We start from the raw sequence: 24,530 nt of genomic DNA on the forward strand, positions 1-24,530 counted from the left end.
GCATACAAGTTACCCTGGAGCCAGGTAAAGTGGTCTAGTCTACCCATCTCTTTAAGAATTTTCCACATTTTATGTGATCCACACCGTCAAAGGTTTTAGTATACTGAAAGAAGCTGCAAACTAGATCATTTTCTGGAATTTCCTGCTTTTTCTATGATCCAATGAATGTTGGCAATTTGATCTCTGGTTCCTCTGCCTTTCCTAATCCAATTTCTACATTTGAAAGTTCTCAGTTCACATATTGTTGAAACCTAGATTGAGGCATTTTGAGCATTACCTTGCCAACATATGAAATGAGCATGACTATGCAGCAGTTTGAGCATTCCTTCACAATGCCCCTCTTTGGGATCAGAATGAAACTGACTTTTACCTGTCCTGTGGTCATTGATGATTCTTTCCAAATTTCCTGGCACATTGAGTGCAACATTTTAACAGCATTATCTTTTACAATTTGAAACAACTGAGCTTCAAGTCTATCATCTTGTTTAGCATTGTTTGTGGTAATTCTTCCTAAGATCCACTTGACTTTACACCCCAGGTTGTATTCTTTATGTGAGTGATCACACCATATTGTTATCTAGGTGATTAAGTGGAGAAGGCGATGGCACCCCACTCCAGTACTCTTGCCTGGAAAATCCCATGGACGGAGGAGCCTGGTAGGGTGCAGTCTATGTGGTCGCGAAGAGCTGGACAGGATTTAAGTGAGTTAGCAGCAGCAGCAGCAGCAGCAGCAGCAGCACCAGCAGCAGCAGCAGCAGCAGCAGGTGATTAAGAACTTTCTTTGGTACAGCTCTTCTCTTATACTCTTGCCAACACTTCATCACATTTTTCAGCTTCTGCTAGGTTCATACCACTTCTGATTGTGCCCATGTTTGCCCATGTTTTCATGAAATATTCCCTTGGTGTTTCAAAGTTTCTTGGCAAGATTTCTAGCCTTTCCTATTCTATTGTTCCCTCTATTTTTTTGGCATTAAATACACACACAGTGTTATATCCCCACCCAGTGTTTAAGTTTAGATATGCTTCAAGTGTTTTTTAATCCACTCCAGAAGAAATTAATGTGATAGCTTATCACCATCCATTTTCTCTGTATTGTGACATGTTTTGAGCCTCCTCCATTCCCTCCAGGTAAAACACACCCTGTAAATTATCACCATTCATTGATGCTGTGCTATTACAGTCTTGAAGTGTCCCTTTGTCTCATTTAGTCAAGTACTCCCTGTCGTTTACCACTATCCAGTATTCCAATACTGTGGCATGCCTCATGTACTTCTTTATCCTCTCCTAATAAAATATGGTCAGTAGCTTATCACAATTACTGTTTCAATTCTGTGATTAGTTTCAAGTCCTTCTTTAGTCCATTCTAGATAAAACACATTCAGAAGTTTACCATGGTCCATGTTTTACTCTGTGCCATGCTTCCAGTTTCTCTTCATTCAACATGTTTCAAACACATTATATAGTTTATTGACTTCCAGTATTTCAGTGCTCTTTCCTGCTTAACTGCTTCTTCATTCTCTGCAGAAAATACACAACCAATATTTTATCACAATCCATTGTGTTAATTCTGGTATATGTTTCAAAAGATCATTTGTCCACTCAAGATTGAGCACAATCTTAGTTTATTAGCTTCCACTGATCCAGTGCTATTAATACATCTATTGATTTTTCAGCTACCACAGGTCATCATACACAATGATTTATCACGATCCAGTTTCAGAGTTGTGACATGCTCCATGTGCTTTTTTCCCTATACAAGATCAGATACAGACCATCTGAAGGGTGAACATATGGTGTTTCAGTCATGATGAAACATGTTTCAGGTGGTTCTTCACTTACTCCACAACAAATACACCATATAGGTTATCAACATTCATTGTTTCAATGCTGTGACACATTTCAATGGCTGCTTCAATAACGCTAAGTCAAATACATTCAGTGTTTTACCACTCTCTTGGGTTTTAGATCTGTGACATGCTTCAAGGGCTCCAGAAACTACTCAAGGTCAAATGCACTCAATAGATTCGTTGTTGCTGGCTATTTGTTGTTCAGTCACTCAGTCATCTCCAACTCTTTATAATCCCATGGACTGCAGCATATCACACCTTCTTGTCCTTTACCGTCTCCTGAAGGTTGTTCAAACTCAAATCCATTGGGTCGGTGACGTCGCTCAAGCATCTTATCCTCTATCTTCCCCTTCTCCTGCTCCAATCTTTTTCCAGCTCAGTGTGTTTTCTAATTGAGTTGGAGTTTCACATCAGATAGCCATAATATTTGAGCTTCTGCCTCAGCATCAGCCCCTCCAGTGAATTTTCAGGATTGATTTCCTTTAGAGTTGACTGGATTAATTTCCTTGCAGCCCAAGGGACTCACAAGTGTCTTATCTGAGATCGCAGTTCAAAAGTACAAGTTTCTTAATGTTCAGCCTCCTTTATGGTATAACATACATTGGCACATGACTACTGAAAAAAACACAAACATAGCTCTGACTATACGGATCCTTGTTGGCAAAGGAATGAGTCTGCTCTTTAACAAGCAGTCTAGGTTTATCACAGCTTTTCTTCCAAGAAACAAGTGCAATTTAATTTCATAGCTGCAATCATCTTCTGCCATGATTTTGGAGTCCAAGTAAACAGATGTCTGCCACTGTTTCCATTGTTTTCCCATCTATTTGCCATGAAATGATAGGACCAGATGCCATGATCTTAGTTTTTTGAATGTTGAGTCTTAAGCCAGCTTTTTCACTCTCCTCTTTCACCTGCATCAAGAGGCTCTTTAGATATTCTTTTCTTTATGCCTTATGGATGGTATCATCTGCATATCTGAGGTTAGTAATATTTCCATTGAATATGATAAAAATTCACTGTGTGGATCACAACAAACTTCAGAAAATTCTTAAAGACATGGAAATACCAGACTACCTACCTGCCTCCTGATAGATCTGTATCCAGGTCAAGAAACAACAGTGAGAAGCAGATACAGAAGAACAGATGGTTTGAAGTTGGGGGAAAAAAACCACTATTTTATTGTCACCCTGTTTATTTAACTTATATGCAGAACATATAACTTATATGCAAAGCATTCCTTTGCATTGTCCTTCTTTGGATTTCAAATGGAAAACTGATCTTTTTCAGTCCTGCAACAGCTGCTGAGTTTTCCAAGTTTTCTGGCATACTGACTACAGCACTTCAACAGTATCATCTTTTAGAATTGGAAATAGCTCAGCTGGTGTTCCATCACCTCCACTATCTTTGTTGGTAGCAATGCTTTCAAAGAGCCACTTGATTTCACATTCCAAGATATCTGGCTGTCTGTGAGTGATCACACCATCATGGTTAGCTGGGTCATTAGGATCTTTTTGGATAGTTGTTCTATGTATTCTTGCCACCGCTCCTTAATATCTTTCACTTCTATTAGGTTCATATCTTTTCTGTCCTTTATTGTGCCCATATGTGCATGAAATACTCCCTTGATACCTCTTATTTTCCTGAAGAGATCTCTAGTCTTTCCCAGTCTCTCATCCCCAGTCTTTCCCAGTCTCTCATCCCCACTCAGCAGTTTAGCAACATTTATTGCTTCATGGATGTGACATGCTTCCAGTGCTTCTTATTCCACTTGAATTCCGACACTCCCAGTAGTGTATCACAATCCCATGTTTCAGAACTGGGACCTGCTTTTTCTGCTTCTTCTCAACCCCAGATCAAACACATTCAGTAGCTTATTACCATAGAGTATTCAGTGCATTAACATGTGGCACTTTCCATTGTTTCCTTTCCACCTGGGAGTAATCACCCAGTGATATAAGTGTCATCCTCTATTTTAGTGCTATTACACGGTTCAAGTGCTTCATTTTCTGAAGATGAAAGACACTCATCATCCAGTGTCTTAGTGTGGAGACGTGCTTGAAGAGCTGCTTCATACACCCAGTCAAACACTCCCAGGAGTTTTTCACCATCCAGTTTTCAAGTTCTGTGACATGCTTAAAGTGCTTCTTTGTGTACACTGTGTCAAACACACGCAGTAGTTTGTCATTATCAAATGTTTCAATTATGCAACATGCTTCTGGGTTTCTTCATTCCCTCAGGTCATCACCCCAAGTAGTTTATGACTATCCATTGTTTCAGGGTTACAGCATGCTTCCGGAGCTTCTTTTTCTCCCTGGGTCAAACATACCAAGTAGCTTGTCCCCGTTCACGTTGGAGTTCTGTGAAATGGATCATGTGCTTCTTGTTCACCCTGAATCAAGCACACTCAATAGTTTGTCACCATCCAGTGTTTCATGTTGGTGACAAGGTTCAGATACTTCCCCATGCACTCTGGGTTATACACACCCTGTTGTTTATCACCTGTTTCAGTTTTTTGACATGCATCAATTGCTTCTTGTCTATCCTGGGTCAAACCAACCAGAAGTTTAGCAATGTTATTCAATGTTTCAGTACCGTAACATATTTCAATAATTTGTCATACAACACCATTCAGAAGTACTCAGTTTATCAGCATCCCATGCCTCAGTTGCCTCAAGTGCTTTTTCACAGCCTTAAAACACACCCAGTAGATTATCACCATCCATTGTTTCAGTCCTGTGGCATGTTTCATGTGCTTCTTTATCCTCTCTAGGTGAAGCACATACAGTAGCTTATGAGCATTTAGTGTTTCCATTTTATGGCAGATTCCAGGACTTTTCCATCCTCACCAGGTCAAACACATTCAGCAGTTAACACCATCCAATGTTTTACTGTGTAAGATTCATCAAGTCTTCTTCATTATCCCAAGTCAAACACACCATAACATTCACCACCTACTGTTTCAATGCCAAGATCCACTTCAATGGTGTATTCATTCTCCCCATTTAAAGACATTCACTAGTGCTCATTTCAGCAGCACATATACTAAAATTGGAACGATACAGAGAAGATTAGCATGGCCCCTGTGCAAGAATGACACGCAAATTCGTGAAGTGTTCCATATTTTTCAAAAAAAAAAAGACATTCACTAGGCTATCACCATACAGTGTTGAAGTTCAGTGACATGCCTCAAGTGCTTCTCCTTCCATCCAATGTCAAGCCCAGCTGGTAGTTATTGACCATTCAATGTTTCATTGTGTGACATGCTTCAAGGGCTTCTCTATTCACACAGGTCAAACGTGCCCAAGACTATTAAAAGAAAGAAAGAAAAAATAACTATTTAAGAGGTGTTCAGTTCAGTTCAGTCGCTCATTCATGTCCAACATTTTGTTAGCCCATGAACCGCAGCAAGCCAGGCCTCCCTGTCCATCAGCCACTCCCACAGGTAACACAAACCCATGTCCACTGAGTTGGTGATACCATCCAAACATCTCAACCTCTGACGTTCCCTTCTCCTCCTGCCCTCAATCTTTCCCAGCATCAGGATGTTTTCAAATGAGTCAGCTCCTCACATCAGGTGGCCAAATTATTGGAGTTTAAGCTTCAATGTCAGTCCTTCCAAAGAACACAAAGGACTGATTTCTTTTAGGAGGGACTGGTTTGGTTTCACAGCAGTTCAAGGGACTCTCAAGAGTCTTCTTAAACATCACAGTTCAAAAGCATCAATTCTTCAATGCCCATCCTTTTTTATGGTCCAACACTTACATCTATATATGACCACTGGAAAAACCATAGCCTTGATTAGATGGACCTTTGTTGACAAATAAAGTATCTATTTTTTAATATGATTATTAATAATCATATAATCAATAATAAGCAATTATCAACAATAATTAATAGTAATCAATAATTAATAATCTAGGTTGGTCATAAGTTTCCTTCCAAGGAATAAGCCTCTTTTAATTTCATGGCTGCAGTCACCATCTGCAGTATTTTGGAGCCCAGAAATGCAAAATCATCTTCTGTTTCCCCTGTTTCCCCATCTATTTGCCATAAAGTGATGGCATCGGAAGCCATGATCTTATGTTTTTTAATGTTGAACGTTAAGCCAACTTATTCACTCTTCCAATTCACTTTCATCAAGAGGCTCTTTAGTTCCTCACTTTCTCTCGTAAGGGTGGTATCATCATGATATTTAAGGTTATTGATATTTCTCCATCAATCTTGTTTCCACTTTGTGATTCCTCCAGCCCAGCGTTTCTCGTTATGTAGTCTGCGTAGAAGTTAAATAAGCAGGGTAACAATTAAACAGCAATGAGGTACTCCTTTTCCTTTTTGGAACCAGTCTGTTCTATTTCCAGTTCTAACTGTTGCTTCCTGACCTGCATACAGATTTCTCAAGAGGCAGGTCAGGTGGTCTGGTATTCCCATCTCTTCCACAATTTCCCAAGGTTTATTATAATCCACACAGTCAAAATCATAATAAAGCAGTAGATCTTCTGGAACTCTCCAGGTTTTTCAATGACCCAGCAGATGTTGGCAATTTGATCTGGGTCCCTCTGTCTTTTTGAAAACCAAATTGAATATCTGGAAGTTCACGGTTTATGTATTGCTGAAGCATGGCTTGGAGAATTTTAAGCATTAATTCAGGAGCGTGTGAAATTAGTGCAATTGTGCAATAGTTGGAGATTTCTTTTCCATTGCCTTTCTTTGAGATTGGAGTGAAAACTGAGCTTTTCCAGTCCTGTGTCCTGTGCTGAGTTTTCCACATTTGGTGGCACATTGAGTGCAGCCCTTTCATAACATAGTCTTTCGGAATTTGAAATAGCTCAACTGGAATTCTATCACCTCCACTAGCTTTCTTTGTAGTGATGCTTCCTAAGACCCACTTGAGTTCGCATTTCAGGATGTCTGGCTTTAGGTGAATGATCACACCATCGTGATTATCTGGGCCATGAATATATTTTTTGTGCAGTTCTTCTGTGTTTTTTTTGCCACCTCTTAATATCCTCTGCTTCTGTTAGGCCCTTACCATTTCTGTTCTTTATTGAGCCCATCTTTGCATGAAATGTTTGCTTGGTATCTCTAATTTTTTTGAGGCGATCTCTGTCTTTCCCGTTCTGTTGTTTTTCTCTATTTCTTTGTTTCAACGTGCGTGGCACAATTCAAAAGCTTCTCTTTACACTCTGGTCAGTCATAGCCAATAATTTGTACCTACCAGTGTCCAGTGCTGTGACATATGATCGATTTCAATTCTTCATTAATGAAATGGGTAAAAAACACCCAGGAGTTTATCAACACACAGTATTTCATGGCTGCCACTGGGTTCAAGTACTTCTTCACCCACTTCAGGTCACAATAGTCATTGAAACCATAGTCATAAGCATCCATTTTTTCAGTACGCTGACATGCTTCAAAATGTTCCTACATTAATCCTGGTGCAAATTTTCTAGTGCTTATAAACATCCAGTGTTTTAGTTTTAGAGCATGACCCAATGGCTTCCTCATTCTCACCAAACTCCATGTTTTGTCACCATCTAGTGTATACATACTGTGACATGCTTAAAGAGCTTCATCATCCACCCTAGATCTAGACAGTCAGTATTTTATCACTATAACAGCGTTTCATTGCTGTGACATGATTTGAAATTTTGTTTGTCCACGCTGAAGCATACAAGCCAGTAGTTCATTATCCTCCAGTTTTTTAGGCCTTTGATAAAATGAAATGTGTTCTTGGTCCCAGTAACATCAATATATTCACCATTTATAACCATCTTGTTTCACTGCTGTGACATAATGTCAACCGCTTCTTCATCCATTCCTGTGTCAAACAAATCCAGTAGTATTTTCCCCATCTAGTGCTAGTGTTCAGTACTCTGAAATGATTCTGGAGCCTCTGTGTCCATCCCAGCTCAAACATAGTCAGTATTCTCAATCAACGCTTCAGTAATGTCACATGCTTCAAGTGCTTTCTTCATTCACTCCATATCAAGTACATTCAGTAGATTATAAACATGCAATGCTTCAGTTGTGTGAGATGCTTCAAATATTTCTCTAATCCATTTGAGCTGAAACATATCCAGTAGTTTATGGCCATTTGCGTTTCAGTGCTGTGGCATGTTTCAAATGCTTCTTCATCTACTCCATGGTAAACACAAGCAATAGTTTATCACCATCAATTGTTTCAGTTCTGTAACTGTCTTCAAGTCTTTTTTCATATACTCTGGTTCATATACACCTTGCAGTTGTTCACCATCAAGTTTTTAGTTCTGTGATATGTTTCAATAGTTTCTGTACATACCAGTTCATACACACTCATAAATTTATCACCAACCTGTGTTTAGGGCTGTCATATGATTAAATGAGTCCCCATTCTACCCCAGGTCAAACACACCCAGTATTAATCAACATCCTGTCTTTCAGCTATGTGATATATTTCAAGTACCTTTTCATCCATTCTTGGAAGATGCATCCAATAATGTATCAAAGTCCAGTGCTTCAGTGCTGTGAAGTTTTTAAGTGTTTCTGCATACAAATGATTAATAGATTAATGATTAATAGATCATAACCACCACTGGTTCTAGTTTTATGACATGACTGAAGTATATATTCATTTACTTTAGGTGGAACACACTCAGTAATTACCACCATCCTATAAACCAGAAGTAAAACATTCTTGGAATGCTTCTTTATCTACTGTGGGTCAAACACACCTAGCAGTTTTTCACCATTCAGTGTTTCAGTGCTGTGACAACTTCCACTGCTTCTTTGTGTACTACAGGTCATCACATCAAGTGTCTTGCAACTACTAGCTTTCACCCTAGAGAACATATCTCTCTTCTACTGAGACTGAGTTGTAGAGCATGCATCTCACCACTATTAAGACCCCATTCTAAGCACACATGCCACTTCTACAGTGGCTAAACTCTGGAGGAAATGTGACAACACTATTTATCCTGTATTCTAGAACACACACCTTACCATTACTGATCCAGTGTTCTACAGCAGGCTTATCACAACTACTGAGCTTGCATTCTGGAAGTATCATCCAACCTGTACTCAGTCAACATTATATGGCATACAGGATCCAGCTTCTGAGTTTGCAGTATGGAATACACATTATGCCACTACTGAGCAAGCTCTAGTGTACACATGACAAAGTACTGATCCCCACATCAAAGGGCAATGCTGAAAATTATCCAAAGTACTGCACAATTGTGCTCATTTCACATACTAAGCTAGATGATGCTCAATATTCTTTGTGGTAGGCTTCAATGTCTGTGAGCCAAGAACTTCCAAATATGTACGATGGATTTAGAAAAGGGAGAGGAATGGGGGCCAGTGTGAGGAACTCCACCCATGGCAAAGGTCATGAAGGAGGCTTGGCATATGCAAAGGCGTGATCAAGCCTCAGGAAACCCCCTGTTCCCGAGAATCTAACCCTAAAACCAGAGTCTGTTTTATGCTCTCACTTATGGCTCTGACTTTACGGGGGACTCTCCCACATAACCGTTTCTCTTGGAGAAGGAGTAAACGAGCAGCTCCAAGGCAATAAAAATTCCTGGGCGTGACAAGAGTGTTTCAGCTTACAAACTCCTCTGAAGGTTATCTAGCTCACCTGTATAGGTTTGTCTTGCCACATGTGATTGTTTACAGCCTCCCAACCTGAGAGGCATGAGATGTTTTAGATTTACTAAAGGCAAATTCTTTTGGGGAGTTAAAAATTATTAGTATAGTGGGTTGTTTAGGAATTATATCGGTGAAGGGTTTTTCATTTGTTGTGTCAATAATCGCTACTAATTCCCTGCTCTGGGTGTGACAAGGGTGTCTCAGGTCAAACCTCTCTGCTGACAGACTAGCTTGTGTGACAGGATTATCCATACTCCTGCCACTACTCACATGGTTGTTTACTACCTCTCAACCATAAACAGCACAGAGAGTTTTGGAGTATTTTGAGAGTCTTGATTAGCACAGGGCTTTTCTCATTGTTGAGTCAATGATTGCCGCCAGGCCTCCGTATCCTTAGGCACCTGGGAATATATTAATCAATGTATTTGGAACATAGTAAAGGAAATATAGTAGTTTTTAAGGTTAGCAATACTAGACTTTTTGAGTTAATGGGTTTCTCTTTTGTAACAGATCACTGTGCTTTGTTATAAATCACTGTGTTCTTGTTATGTAAAAATGTAACTTTATTACTATCTTAAGACTAAATAGATCTTAAGGGGAGCATTGGTGTAAGGATTTTCATTTGTTGGGCTGATGTTTGCTGCTAAATCTCCATGCTCCCTGCCCTTATAACGAATATAGCTAACATATGGAAGAAATAAGCATTAACCTTTAAGCATATAGGAGAAATAAGTATTAACCTTTAAGATTAATCATGTTAACATTGGGTTAAATAAATTCCTTTCTTGATTGTAACTTACTACACCCTCATCCTATAGGAATGTAACTTTATTTGGAGGGTGGTGCCTGGTTTAAGAAAAAACACCCTTGGAAAAAATAAGTTTTTGATTATCAGAAAGAAAGGATTGTAAAATGTCAGCAGGTCTCACTCATGGCCAGATGATGTAATATTCCTAAGACCTTTTTTTTTTTACATTTATGTGAAGCACCTGATTTTGATAAAGGTCAGGACTGCTGATCCCCACATGACTCTTTACTCATCCCTATGTGTAACAAAAGGTATATAAGCAAACCTACAAATAACGAAAATGGGATCAGTTTCCGGAAAGACTGATTCTCCCATGTAGCTTCTTTCTTGCTCTCGTTTTTCTGGCTGAATTTCCACCTGGAGCATAGATGCTATTCCAAGTAATCCAAGTTAGTCAGCCTCTTTTTCTCCACTAATCTTCCTACTACACTATTCGTTTCTAATCTCTCTATATATCTGTAATTAAATATGTATTTCTCCAAAGATGCCAACTCTGTCTATCCACCTTCGAATCACCCTGGATCCACCGGGGCTGGACCCTGGCAAGGGCTTATACTGCCCACATCCATTGCCTACTAGAGAAAGTAGGAAGTCAAGAGATACCGGGAATAACAGGCAAGTTTGACCTTGGAGTACACATAAAGTACAGCAAAGCCTAACAAAGTTTCCTAAGAGAACTCACTATTTCTAGAAAACACCCTCTTCTAACAACACAAGAGATGACTCTAGAGATGGTCAATGCTGAAATCAGATTGATTATATTCTTTGCAGCCAAAGACAGAGAAGCTCTATATAATTGGCAAAAATAAGACTAAGCAGTGACACAGCTCAGATCAGGAGTGCCTTAAAGCAAAATTCAGACTTAAATTGAAGAAAGTATGGAAAAACACTAGACCATTTGGTTTGATGAAAATCAGTCCCTTATGGTTACACAGTGGATGTGACAAATAGACTTGAGGGATTAGATCTTATAGGCAGACTGCCTGGAGAACTGTGGACCAAGGGTCATGACATTCTGCCTGAGACAGTGATTAAGACCATACCCAAGAAAAACAAATGCAAAAAGGCAAAGAGTTGTCTGAGGAGGACTCACAAATAGCTTAGAAGAGAAGCTAAGGCATAGGAGAAAAAGAAAGATAATCCATTTGTATGCAGTTTTCCAAAGAGCAAGGACAGATAAGAAAGCCTTCCTCAGCAATCGATGCAAAGAAATAGAGAAAAACATTAGAATGACAAAGAACAGAGTTTGCCTCAAGAATGTTACAGATACCAAGGGAATATTTCATGCAAAGATGGATGCAATAAAGGAGAGAAACTATATGGACCTAACAGCAGCAGATATATTAAGAAGTAGTGGAAAGGATACACAGAAGAACTGTACCGAAAAACATAAAAATAAAAAGCTTAATGACCCAGATAACCGTGATGGTGTCTTTCAGTTCAGTTCAGTGGCTCAGTCGTGTGCGACTCTTTGCGACCCCATGAATCACAGCATGCCAGGCCTCCCTGTCCATCACCAACCCCTCTAGAACCAGACATCCTGGAATGTGAAACCAAGTAGTCCTTAGTATATCACTATGAACAAAGTTACTAGAGGTGATGGGTTTCCAGTTGTGCAGTTTCAATCCTACAAAATTATGCCATTAAAATCCTTCACTCAATATACCAGCAAATTTGGAAAGTTCGGCATTGGCCACAGAATTGGAAGAGATTAGTTTAAACTCTAATCCCAAAGAAAGGCTATGCCAAAGAATGTTCAAACTAACACACAAGTGCACACATCTCACATGAAAGCAAAGTAATGCTCAAAGTTCCTTAAGCCAGACTTCAACAGTGCATGAACCAAGAACTTCCAGATGTTAAAGCTGGATTTAGAAAAGTCAGAGGAACCAGAGATCAAATTGCCAACATCCATTGGATCAGAGAAAAAGCAAGGGAGTTCAAGAAAAACATCTACATCTGATTTGGACTATGCCAAATATTTTGACTGTGTGGATGACAACAAACTATAGAAAATTCTTGAAAAAAGATGCAAATACAAGATCTCTTTAGCTGCCTCTTGAGAAATCTCTAGGCATGTCAAGAAGCAACAGTTAGAACTGGACATGGAAAAATGCACTGGTTTCAAATTGGGAAAGAATTGCATCAAGGCTGTATAATGTCATGTGGCTTATTTAACTTATATTCAGAGCACATCATGTGAAATGCCAGGCTGGATGAAGCCCAAACTAGAATCAAGATTACCTGGAGAAATATCAATAACTTCAGAAATGCAGTTGAAACCACATATACAACAGAAAGTGAAGAATAGCTAAAGAGCCCATTGATGAAAAGAAAAAAGAGTGAAAAAGCTGGCTTAAAACGCAACTTTGAAAAAAATGAAGATCATGGCATCTGGTCCCATCACTACACATCAAATCCAAAATCACTGCAGATGGTGACTGAGGCCATGAAATTAAAAGATGCTAGATCCTTGGAATAAAAGCTGTAACCATGTAAAGAGCATATTCAAAGCAGAGGCATTACTTTTCAATTAATGGCCTATCAGGTCATACCTATGGAGTTTCCATTACTCATGCATAGATGGGAGAGTTAAACTATACAGGAAGCTGAGCATGAAATAATTGATGCTTTTGCACTGTGGTGTTGGAGAAGACTGTTGAGAGTCCCTTGGACTGCAAGGAGATCAAAGCGGTCAATCTTGATGGAAATGAAACTCTGATACTTTGGCTACCTGACGCAAAGAACTGACTATAGGAAAAGACCCTAAGCTGGGAATGCTTGAGGGCAGAAGGAAAAGGGCCTGGCAGAGGATGAGACGGTCAGATGGTAAAACTAATTTAATACACATGAGCTTGAGAAAACTCTGGGTGTTAGTGATGGACTGTGAGGCCTGGTGTGATGCAGTCTGCAGTGTTGAAGAGAGTTGCTAAGACTGAGCAACTGAAAAACAACAGAATGATACATTTCAGTAAGAAGTGAAGACCCAACATTTGAGAAGATTCTCAGAGAAAAATAGAGAAAAAAATATCAATCCACTTCTCATACAGCTATTTTTACTATTATTGAAACAAGTTTTTCCATATTTAAACATGACTTTCCTGAAGTATGTGAATTCTAATTTGTTTTTCATTTCAAGAGGTGTATTGATGAAATCATGATGCACAGAGAAATTTTAGTTCTCACAGATTTGCTTAATAAAATCATGAAGTACTTAAGGAGTTAGAGGTATTTTTTCCATGGGAATTAAATATTTTGATGAGTAGCTTTTTTAATTCTTTTTTTTTTTTTTTTTTTTTAAAGGGTGATAAAAACTGTATTTATTTTTTTTTCTTTTTTTTTTTTTTAGTTTTAGTTTTTTATTTTTTAAATTTTAAAATCTTTAATTCTTACATGCATTCCCAAACATGAACCCCCCTCCCACCTCCCTCCCCATAACATCTTTCTGGGTCATCCCCATGCACCAGCCCCAAGCATGCTGCATCCTGCGTCAGACATAGACTGGCGATTCAATTCACATGATAGTATACATGTTAGAATGTCATTCTCCCAAATCATCCCACCCTCTCCCTCTCCCTCTGAGTCCAAAAGTCCGTTATACACTTCTGTGTCTCTTTCCCTGTCTTGCATACAGGGTCGTCATTGCCATCTTCCTAAATTCCATATATATGTGTTAGTATACTGTATTGGTGTTTTTCTTTCTGGCTTACTTCACTCTGTATAATCGGCTCCAGTTTCATCCATCTCATCAGAACTGATTCAAATGAATTCTTTTTAACGGCTGAGTAATACTCCATTGTGTATATGTACCACAGCTTTCTTATCCATTCATCTGCTGATGGACATCTAGGTTGTTTCCATGTCCTTGCTATTATAAACTGTGCTGCGATGAACATTGGGGTACATGTGTCTCTTTCAATTCTGGTTTCCTCGGTGTGTATGCCCAGAAGTGGGATTGCTGGGTCATAAGGTAGTTCTATTTGCAATTTTTTAAGGAATCTCCACACTGTTCTCCATAGTGGCTGTACTAGTTTGCATTCCCACCAACAGTGTAGGAGGGTTCCCTTTTCTCCACACCCTCTCCAGCATTTATTGCTTGCAGATTTTTGGATCGCAGCCATTCTGACTGGTGTGAAGTGGTACCTCATTGTGGTTTTGATTTGCATTTCTCTAATAATGAGTGATGTTGAGCATCTTTTCATGTGTTTGTTAGCCATCCGTATGTCTTCTTTGGAGAATTGTCTATTTAGTTCTTTGGCCCATTTTTTGATTGGGTCGTTTATTTTTCTGGAGTTGAGCTGCAGAAGTTGCTTGTATATTTTAAGAGGACACTAATAGATGGAGAAATATACCATGTTCATGGATTGGAAGAATCAATATAGTGAAAATGAGTATACTACCCAAAGCAATTTACAAATTCAATGCAATCCCTATCAAGCTACCAGCCACATTTTTCACAGAACTAGAACAAATAATTTCAAGCTTTGTATGGAAATACAAAAAACCTCGAATAGCCAAAGCAATCTTGGGAAAGAAGAATGGAACTGGAGGAATCAACTTGCCTGACTTCAGGCTCTACTACAAAGCCACAGTCATCAAGACAGTATGGTACTGGCACAAAGACAGACATATAGATCAATGGAACAAAATAGAAAGCCCAGAGATAAATCCACACACATATGGACACCTTATCTTTGACAAAGGAGGCAAGAATATACAATGGAGTAAAGACAATCTCTTTAACAAGTGGTGCTGGGAAAACTGGTCAACCACTTGTAAAAGAATGAAACTAGATCACTTTCTAACACCGCACACAAAAATAAACTCAAAATGGATTAAAGATCTAAATGTAAGATCAGAAACTATAAAACTCCTAGAGGAGAACATAGGCAAAACACTCTCAGACATAAATCACAGCAGGATCCTCTATGATCCACCTCCCAGAATGCTGGAAATAAAAGCAACAATAAACAAATGGGATCTAATTAAAATTAAAAGCTTCTGCACAACAAAGGAAAATATAAGCAAGCTGAAAAGACAGCCTTCTGAATGGGAGAAAATAATAGCAAATGAAGCTTTTTTAATTCTTTAGAAACTGTTAATTACTATAATCAAATTTGTTTGGAATATTTGTAGTTTTTCCTTCAGTATAAGATTTGTAGTATCAGAAGATACTACAGCCTTAACAATAATGCAGGGTTTTCCAACCAAAACCCTGAAACAGAACAGCTCACTATACTCCAAAAGCACATTAGAAAAGTGTTAATTTGCTATTAAAATCAGTGAGCATTATACCCAAATTAAAGAATGGCAAAAACAGCTTGAAGAACATCACTAGAGCCTGCTAAAAGAAATGCAATATGGGGTTAGTGGCATGAAAGTTTAGAGTAGATGAAACTTGAAATATAGTAATGGAAAATATATTAAAAGTTTCCTAGTGTGTGGGCAGAATGAGAAGTCTACTCATAAACTAAAACAAACATAACAAATGTTGCACATTCTTTTAGAAAATCCAAATGGTTTTTGCACCAAATCCAAGATGCAGAAGAGAGAGCTAACAGCTTCAGTAGATATATGTATACTAGAATTATATGAGCAACATGATGCTTCATAGGCTTTTAGGCATTCAGACCACAAATCTGAACTCTGATGGTTGGGATACCCTTACCTCTCATCCTGGTGAAGTACTGCATAGAATATTTTTATTTTGTGATAAATTTGTTCTAATCAGTATTGTTCTAACATGTTTTGAAAAATAAGTATTTTTGTGCTTTCAACATTCAAAGTCCATTTGCTTTTTGCTACATATATGTAACTATACTTCTATGTTAAACAAACTCACTGATTTTTCTTTAAAGTCTTATTTATTTTATTATTTTTAAAATTTTATTTATTGTTTTGGGGGGGGGGGCAAGTAGTCATGGATGTTCAAGGGCTTTCTCTAACTGAGGCAAGTGATATAGTTCACTTTGATATGGTACATAGCCTTCCCATTGTGATGTTTCTTTTGTTGCAGAACACTGGCTCTAGTTTTAGCACATGAGCTCATGAGTTGTGGCCCATGAGCTTAGTTACACTTCAGCATGTGGGGTCTTCCCAGACAAGGATCACTGGAAAGCTGACTACCAATCGGTGGATCACCAGGGTAGTTCTGAACAAACACAGACTATACAGGCTAGAAGTTTGATACAACACATACTGAAGTACTTCTTAAGTAAACATTGTGTTGCTTTGGGGGATTCTCCTGGTAGCTCAGTGGTAAAGAATCCACCTCCCAATGTAGATGACCCAGGATTGAGAAATCCCTGAGTTAGAAAGACAGATCTTCTGGAAGAGAGAATGGAAACCAAGCTCAGTATTCTTGCCTGAGAAGCCCCACGGGCAGAGGAGCCTGGTGGTCTATGGTCCATGCAGATGAAAAAGAGATGGAAATGACTTAGCAACTAATCACAACCACCACCACCACCATGCTTTTTGGCAGATAAAGAAGATAGTTTGTTTAAATGATCTTAGTCTGGAATGTCTGAAAAGTAGTCAGCGCTTTTGATTTTTAAAACTATGCATAAGTAAAAGGCATTTTACCAGCGTCCAGCTGGTTGGATCCAGGGTATCCTCAGGGGGAGAGCATCAGCGACCTAGACAAATGATTTATTTAGAGATATAGAAAGAGATAAAGAAGGAATATAGCAGTTAGGAAAATATAGGAGAGAAACAAGCTTATATTCCTTGGTTTACCCAGAAAATAAAAAAAATCTCTAGACAAGAGACTTGCACAATTTACATAGGCTGCAGAATACCCTCCTGATTTCCAGAGGGAGTGAGGATGCAGGGTGCCTTCCCTTTCAGGTCTTAGAAGCCCAGGCAAATAAGTAAACACAATGGACCTCTGTGCTCCAGATGGGAATTAGCCTGAAAATGAGAGTAAGAAAGAAAAGATGACACAGAGGAACCAGACTTTCATGGAACTGGTCCTGGTCCTGATCCGTCTCTTTATTTTTTAGTGGAACTTTTATACTTCAAGTTGTACATAGAGATAACTGTAAGAAGCAGAGTGGCTTCCGGCAGCATTTTTATTTTATTGTGTGTAAAAATCATTTAAAATGTTGACTGTGAATTTTTCTAATGTATTTCCAGAGAATTTAGCCAGTCATTATATACATTTATTTAGTTCTCTTTTGAAGCCATTTCTTTCAACAGCAACTGATTTCAATTATGTTCTTGATTTGGTATCCGTCTTGAATTAGATTTTTTTTTTTGAAAGCAATATTTCAGTAGGTTTAAATAATTTATTTAATCATTTAGTTTTTTCTATTACAACAACTAGCCTCTAAAAAGGAGAATGACACTCCATTTCTTCTCTGATTTTATAGGGACAAGTGAGTAGTAAAGTTTATTGCTTTATGTATTTTTTCATGGTTAAAATACTCTTTCTAAGGCAGACCTCCACATTTCCAGCTTTTCAAGCATTTTTTAAAAAATCTATTTTTGTTTATGGTCTGCTTAGTCTCATAGTCATGCCTGACTATGTGTTACCCTCTGGACTATAGCCCATCACGCTCCTCTGTCCATGGGGGTTCTCCAGGTAAGAATACTGCAGTGTGTTGTCAGGCCACTCTTCTAGTGGATATCTCATAGCAGATGTATTTTTTACCATCTTAATCACCAAGAAAGCCTAAAGAATACTGGTTGAGAGTGTCCTATTGCTTCTCCAGAGAACCCTCCCAAACCAGAAATCAAACTGGGGTCTCCTGCATTGCATCAGATTTTTGAGCAGGTGACCTACTGGGAAGTGCTGGATTCTGCTAAAAAGTACCTTATTATGTGGACACACTGATCATATGTCATGATTAAGTAAGGGACAATTTTCAGTACAAAGCTTCATACTTCAGTGAAAAACAATTTTTTTCTTTGAAGAAAATTATACCATATTGATGAAAATATGCAATAAACAATATATACTAAAATTAGAAAAAAAAACAAAGAAATCCAAGGACCATAGCCTGGGAAATGGTCTATGTACAGTTTAAAGAGGAGTGTTCTGAAGCTGTAGGGGCAGAGCCAGTACACATACAAATTTCTTTAAAGTGGAAAATACATGAGTGAAACATATATCATGGTAAAAGTATCCTGTTAACCACAAAATATACATATGGCAACAGTGATGTTAGTGTTTTCCTAGGCAAGAATCTAGAATCATTAAACTCTTAATTACATTTACTGACTGGGAACACAGAACTCCAAAGCACAGAGATGCAAAATCTCATTTTTGTATCCTGATTTTCCCAGAGGGTACACTGATGATAGACAACGGCAGTAGATTTTTACTTCCTCATTCAAGTGGATACCCAGTGACTATTCTCCATGGTTAAAGCAGTTGTACAATATTTGTTTTACAGGTCAAAAATAGAGTGTCTAGCATACAGTTCAGGGAAAATTATATCTAGCCAGAATGTTCACTCATACTTAAATATGTGAAAAAGGACTTGAATCACTATGACAAACAATCCTAAGCATTTTATTAAGTATTAATAAGAGAATACATATTAATAAGTATTAAGTATTAAGAGAAAGTATTTTTTTGGTTTGTTTGTCTACAGTAACTTCAAACTTTATTCCTTCACTCCAACATTGAATACACAGATCATGGTCTCTACCCCTGCCACCAACAGTCCCTAGCTTAGTGGACCTAAACATTTCAAAGAGAGGGATCTGTAATGAACCTCAGGAGGTTCCTGTCTCCCAAACCGAAGGTAGATAGACAACCGTTCTCTTTAATTCCTCCACCACTTTTATTACACTAGATTTCTAATAGAAGCACCCTGATGGGATTTGTTTCTCCAAGAAGGAAGACAATGGATATGATTGAAGTGAAGAAATGGTCAGGCAAGAGCACTTATTAACAGGTAGCAGAAGTCTATTCAGTAGTATGAGTTAGCTCAAGTGATTTCCAACTAGAGAAATGCACGTGGTCTCTATTGACACATCTTTCAAGCTCAATGTGGCGTTCTCCAAAAATCTATCACTCTTTACTGGAATCTGACACAGCTTGCCTCGCATTGTTGAGTACCAGGAAATCGGTTGGTTTGGGCTACACGTGCTCCATATGGCAGAAGAGACTCTGCTTGGGAGATAGGCCAGTAGTGTCATGCGCGAGGAAAGTGAATTAATCCCGTGACACCAGCCAGGTTGCCGTTTTGCTGCTGCTAAGCCTGGCTACGTGCCTATCTCTCCGGAATTCTCAATTCGGAGACCGTAACTTTGTTCTTTGGAAGCCTTGGAGGATTACCTGGTAGTGGCAGCAGCACAGGAAGTCGCTTGGAAACAGTGAGCCTGCCGCTACAGCTATGCCCAAGAATAAATGTAATGACTCAGTTTCCCAGAACCAGCTATTACTCAGCCGCTGTCAGTGGTAGTTCCTGCTTGTTACCGTTGGCTGATGGCTTTGAGTGGGACTGCACAGTCCACATAGGAGCAAGAAGCTGCTCCTACTTCCTTCTGTTCAAATAGCGGTATAATTTCCTCTCCCTTTTGGTCAATTTTACCCTGAGGGTAATAAAATACTATTAGGTTGGATTCATACCAGTTTAACTGCAGGTGCCTTAATAAATTGGCAGAAGCCTCCTTTTTTTTTTTTTTTTTTTTTTTTGGTCAGCCGAGGCTTCTCGCCTGCAGCCTTCATCCCTTCCCAGGACTCTTTCTTAGCTTTGTGACACACTGATTCTTTCTTTTGGGGCTGTTAAATATTTGTCCATACTTTATGGAGAGTTCACTACTGGTGAAAATACTGCTTCTTTGCAAGTGAAGTGAAGTTGCTCAGTCTTGTCCGATTCTTTGCAACCCCATCGACTGTAGCTTACCTGGCTCCTCGGCCCATGGGATTTTCCAGGCAAGAATACTGGTGTGGGTTGCCATTTCCTTCTCCAGGGAATCTTTCTGACCAAGGGATGGAACCCGGGTCTCTTGCATTTTAGGCAGGCACTTTACCATCTGAGCAAGCAGAAAAGGGTAAATCCATGTTGCATGGTTAGGTTCATGTCTGCTGGTTTACTTTCCTCTACCTGTCACAAACCTTAACCTTTTTTTTAAAAGGCACACATATCCCAATGTGTTCAGCCTTCTTTTCTCATAAAACAGATGCTGGCACTATGTATTTCTATTTATCTTTATTCTGAGGTAGACAGTTCACAAATAACCAGATTTGACAATAACTGCACTTGTAACTTCCAAAACGGTACTTCTAAGCTAACTGAAGGAGGGCACTGGGACAGTCATTCCTTGAATTCTCCTTTGTACAGTCCTGAGTTCTGCTTGTGTCATGTTTAATGTCCTTGTAACGCCTCCTGGAAAACTGTAACTAAAGGAATGAGAATACCTCTTTCAGAATAGCACCACTTTTCACATTCCACAACAAATCTCTCTTCATTATTCATTCTTGGCACTTCATTTTAGCTCTCAAGGCTTACTTAACCTTTGCTATATTTGGTCACACTTCTTTGCCTTTGAGTTCAGTGCTCTCTAGATTCTCCAAACCAACTGGCACAGCCTTTCTCTAGCAAATGTTTTGCTGCTAACTATTCAGGGAAACTCTAGGAATGTCTTTTTCATAATGAGTTAGGTAAATTACAAACTTCCACTTTTTTTAAATCTATTTAATTCACTTCTAACTTACAAATAAATGTACATTTCCATATATTCCTTGTTTCCTCTGTTTCTAGAAATGAAGTTTCAGATGCCCATGTTAGATTGTGTATTCTTAAGAGAATAGTAATTATTTTATGAATGCAGAATTACCACAACTTGCTGCTTAATAGATGTTCAACACATTTTTGTTAATATTATCTTCCTAGGCTTCACTGGGCAACTCTCCTCTTCCTTCAGTGAGACTTTTAAACCAGCTACTCCTCTCAGGCCAAACTGAAGACATTCTGACATATGATTTTTCAGTTTTCATTGCTTTATAAATATATGGACAATTTTGGTTTATTAATTTGCAAATGAATTATGGAACGGAATGTATAGAACCTAGTTTTAATTGGAAAGCATGAGTAATAAAAAATACTAATGGTTATCTCTGGTAATGGGTTATGTGGTTGATAATATATTTATCTGCTAAGGGATTAGAAGAAAGTCATCAACAATTTGTAAGTGGCTAATCAGTAAGCAGATTAGGTTAAACTGTAAATCTCTTTTGAGGTCTGTTAATATTTTGCTGCTATTTAAATGATAATCTGTTTGTTTCCCTGTTTATAAAATGTTTAGCAGCTTATGTTAGCTTGTTTGATGAATTTGTTAACTATTGTACAGATGATTAGACTTCCATTTTTATTCACTTTTTAATTCACTTTTGAGGTAAAGGAGGCAAGGTAAGCTAAAGGACAAGGGAAGAAGTCTTTAGCTATTTATATGCTGGGCCTTCATTACTGTGCACGGGCTTTTCTCTAGTTGTGGGGAATGGGGTCTGCTCTGTAGTTGCCACACATGGGTTTATCATTGGGGTGCCCTCTACACTTGTGGAGCATAGGCTCTAGGGAGATCAGATTTCAGTAGTTGCAGCATATGGGCTCAACAGTTGGAGCTTCCAGGCTGTAGAACATAGGCTCTATAGCTGTGGCATAGGGGCTCAATTGTTCTGAGGCATGTGGGTTCATCCTGGACCAGGGATCAAACTGGTGTCTGCTGTATTGGCAGGTGGATTCCCTACTACTGAGCCACCACAGAAGCCCCTCATAGCTCCAATGTTTCCCCATTTGCAGTGCCATACATTTCTCTAGAATTTCTATATTAAATAATTCACTTTACACTGTTTCTCATGGAGGCTTAATGTGGCATTTCTGTAAACAAAGTGTTCTGTTTTTACTCTATGGAAAAACATGGTATAACTGAGAGTGAATTTTAGGGTTCAGAGCAGAGTAAGGCTGTCTTCCAACATTGAAAATTCCCTACTATTGTAATATTTTTCAGTAGAATATGAAAAATCCATGCCAAGACCTCAGACCATCAGTACTAAAATGTCATTAGCACATGATCATATTTAATAAAGTTATTGAATAACTGACTCTTATTTAAGTAAATGCAGACTAAAATGAGTAAAATAATTGATTGAAGCACCTACTTTTTTCCCTTTAATGAAAATTTAAGCCCACGGAAACGTTGAAATGTGAGTACAAATCCCATGCTTTTCACTTAGACTCACTAATCTTTCCTGTTTTCTTTTCGTACTTTCTTTCTATATGTGGACATTTTCCTTCTAACATTTTAAATTTTGTTATAGGCAGGTCTAGTTACATAGATATGGACTTGAGCCCCCATCTCCTAAGAGTGAAGCCTTGTGAATGATCACAAGGCATTTAAGCTTACCATTCTATTGTCACTTAGTAAACCATAACCTTGACTAGACAGACCTTGCATGGAAAATAATGTCTGTGCCTTTTAATATGCTATCTAGTTTGATCATAATATTCCTTCCAAGAGTAAGCATCTTTGAATTCCATGGCCACAATCACTATCTGCAGTGATTTTGGAGCCCCCTAAAATAAAGTATGACACTGTTTCCACTGTTTTCCCATCTATTTCCCATGTAGTTATGGGACCAAATGCCATGATCTTCATTTTCTAAATGTTGAGCTTTAAGCCAACGCTTTCACTCTCCTATTTCACTTTCATCAAGAGGCTTTTTATTTCCTCTTCACTTTCTGCCATAAGAGTAGTGTCACCTGCATATCTGAGGTTATTGCTATTTCTCCTGGCAATCTTAATTCCAGCTTGTGCTTCTTCCAGCACAGCATTTATCACAATGTACTCTGCTTAGAAGTCAAATAAGCAGGGTGACAATATACAGCCTTGAGGTACTCCTTTTCCTATTTGGAACCAATCTGTTGTTCCGTGTCCAGTTCTAACTGTTCCTTCCTGACTGCATATAAGTTTCTCAAGAGGCAGGTGAGGTGGTCTGATATAACCACCTCATGACCAACCTAGACAGCATATTAAAAAGCAGAGACATTAGTTTGCCAACAAAGGTACGCCTAGTCAAGGTGTTGTTGTTGTTGTTGTTGTTTTGTTGTTTTCCCCCAATGGTCATGTTTGGATGTTTGCAAAAGTAGTCTCTGAAAGTGTGGACTAAAAATGGCTGATCTCTCACGGGTGCAACTCAGTAAGGAGGAGAAGGGCTTGCCTTCACACAATGGCTAATCTTCTGGTATGAGTGCTGGTTTCCAGGGGGTGGCAGACAGCAACAGCACCACTTAAAGAGACAAGAACCACAGACAACAGCCCTTGGTACAGACATAGAAGGATTGCCCAAAACAGTGCTATGCCAGAAATAGAAGTAGAGACACAGAGCGATCTCTGTACCCCAAGGCTCTGGTGTCCCTGAACAGTGAAGATCAACTATAGCTAGGGGAGTTTTTCCCTACTCCCCTGGCATCTGGACAGCAACAGGTTCTCTGCCCCATGGAGAAAAGTATCCAGCCACATGGTGCCCCTGCTTATCCTTTGGATACTCAGGTAAAGTTCCTAGTTATCGACATTCCTGTGGGATACAGGAGTGTGCAGTTTGGACTGAGGAGCAGGAAACCGTGGTTGGAATTTCCAGAGCCCTGTCGATGATAGCGCCTAGGGTATCAGCAGACACAAAAGCCACCTACTCCCTGGAGCAGAATATGTCAGGTGGGCATGCTGGAGCTGACTAACTGTGGAAGATGCCCTCCATTTGAGGGACGTGTCCATAAGGGTTCCGCCTACCACCCTGTCTGCCATTGAACTAGATTTGGGCCAGCAGCCTATGCGTGGCTCACAGTCTAGGGCCCTGCCTATTTTCTATTTGGCTGATCTCCCCAGGGTCTGTTCACTCTGTCCTGCACTGTCTGCCACCCCTTTCTTCAGCCTCAGGCCACCCCACGCACACCAGCCCCCGCTTCCCTACCATCACCCTCTCTCCCCACCCCCAAAAAGCTAGTGGGTCCCAGAGGATTACTGCAGTCTGAGCTGCATTTGGACCCATTTGTTGTGCTATTATGTCCTGTCCGTTCGCATCTGAACCAGCCTGGGGTCATGACCACGGCCAAGAGGAGTGTGACAGGCAGTCAGAGGAATGCGGGAACATCCTGGGATCCTGGACTTTCCTAGTTTTGAGCACTGGTGCTCAGGGTGCTGGGGCTGGTGGCCTGCCATCCTGATGCTTTGTGTGACTGGGACCTTGCAGCCACCAGTTATCATGCCAGGCAAAGAGGCCACCCTCTTCAGGGTGGAGG

General features: G+C 39.3%; 1 non-coding gene and 1 pseudogene across 1 annotated transcript; both read left to right on the forward strand.

Moving 5' to 3' along the window:
• The window catches only part of LOC138431326 (testis-specific Y-encoded protein 1-like), a 35,320-nt pseudogene that overhangs the window by 2,436 nt on the left and 8,354 nt on the right, over positions 1 to 24,530 (forward strand).
• LOC138431545 (U6 spliceosomal RNA) lies at positions 4,866 to 4,972 on the forward strand. The gene has a single exon (XR_011253722.1). It is a non-coding gene; the product is annotated as a U6 spliceosomal RNA (small nuclear RNA).

The sequence above is a fragment of the Ovis canadensis genome, chromosome Y (assembly GCF_042477335.2).
Source record: "Ovis canadensis isolate MfBH-ARS-UI-01 breed Bighorn chromosome Y, ARS-UI_OviCan_v2, whole genome shotgun sequence".
NCBI lineage: Eukaryota > Metazoa > Chordata > Mammalia > Artiodactyla > Bovidae > Ovis > Ovis canadensis.